The 1710-nt window shown below is 47.7% G+C and overlaps 1 protein-coding gene across 1 annotated transcript in view; it reads left to right on the top strand.

Annotated features, from left to right (window-relative positions):
• Positions 1-1710, top strand: part of LOC110313128 (oncomodulin) — a 29700-nt gene that overhangs the window by 26562 nt on the left and 1428 nt on the right. The gene's annotated exons all lie outside the window — the stretch shown is intronic.

Here is a 1710-nt window from a genome sequence, read left to right as displayed (position 1 = left end):
ACACACACACACACACACACACACACACACACACACAAACACACTTTTGTTTTACATGATACACCGTAACTATGAACTGCTCACTAACTATGAACTTTGGAAGAATGGCCCCCCACATGAAGGGATTAGCCGATCACTTGGCTTTCCAAACTATTTTCCGAGGTGCTTTGGTCCAGCTTGAAAATAATACAAGAGATGTCTGCCAGTATTTGAACAAAGACAGCTTACTGCCCACCAGTACATGGTATTAAACAGAGGACACGGCCAGGAGATGGCTCAGTCAAGAGTGCTTGCCACACAAGTGTTAGGACCTGAGTTCAGAGCCCCATCAGCTATGTTAAAAGCTGGGCATGGTGGCATGCACCTGTGAGGCATGCACTTGTGAGGTATACACCTGTGAGGCATGCACCTGTGAGACATGCACCTGTGATAACAGCACCAGTGAGGCATGCACCTGTGAGACATGCACCTGTGAGGCATGCACCTGTGAGGCATACACCTGTGAGGCATGCACCTGTGAGGCATGCACCTGTGATAACAGCACCTGTGAAGCATACACCTGTGAGGCATGCACCTGTGATAACAGTACCTGGTAGAGGGGGGAAACCATGGAGACAGGTGGGCCTCATGGGCTTATCACCACCCAACCTAGCAGAGTCAGTGAGCCTAGGTCTCCAGGAGAGACCCTATCTCAAAATAACTAAGGGTGAGGGCAATTGAGGGAGATAATAATGCTAACCTCTAGCCTCTACATGTACATATGCACACACATGTGTGGACATGTACACACACACACACCATCATCACCACCACCACCACCACCATCACCATCACCACTAACAATAGTGACACTAAAGGACAAATAAACCAATCACTATCCACAGTGTCATCTATGTGCAGAACCCCAGGTTCCAACATCATGGGATTGTTTGATTTTATGGAACTACTTACACTTCTGCAATGATTCAGAAGGTAGTATGGGTAATCGGGTTTGTGGCACCAATTATAGAGAACGAAAAATGGTAAAGTAGATTCGTTTGTTTGTTTGTTTTTGGAGTAGGATCTCCTGTCCAGCCCTGGCTGGCCTTGAACTTGATATGTAGCAGAGCTGACTTTGAACTGATTCTCCTGCTGCGGCCTCTCTGGTGCTGTGAGTGCAGGCATGAATCAACAAGCCCAACCTTAGATCCTTACTGAAATATGCTCTCATAATTCACTACGTGAGTTAGTGCAGCTTCTATAGATGAAGGGAGCTTGCTGAAGGGAGCTTCATATAACTATGAAGCCCAGTTTGGTGCCACCTGTGTGTAATACCAGCATGTGGAAAGCTGTGGAGTTTAAGGCCAGCCTTGGCTGTCTCATACATCAATTTCACAGTGTATTAGCCAGTTTGTTAGTGCCAGGGCTGGAGAGATGGTTAGGTGGGTAAAGATGTCTGCTGCGCAGACCTGAGGACCTGAGCTTGGCCCACACCCATGTAAAAAGCCGGCATGGCCATGCAGAAACCTGTAAGCTAAGTGCTGTCGGAAGTGGAGATAGGGAATCATTGTGGCTTGCTGTCTTCCAGCCTCCCTAGCACCAGGTTCAGTGAGAGATCCGGTCTCAAGGGAATAGGGCAGAGAGTTACAGTAGGACACTTGATGTCCTTCTCCGTCTTTGTGTGCTAACAGCTACATCACACACATACACATACACACACACACACACACA

Source organism: Mus pahari, chromosome 23, assembly GCF_900095145.1.
Source record: "Mus pahari chromosome 23, PAHARI_EIJ_v1.1, whole genome shotgun sequence".
Taxonomy (NCBI): domain Eukaryota; kingdom Metazoa; phylum Chordata; class Mammalia; order Rodentia; family Muridae; genus Mus; species Mus pahari.
The sequence above is the reverse complement of the archived record's forward strand: the minus strand, read 5'-3'. Positions and strand labels throughout refer to the sequence as shown.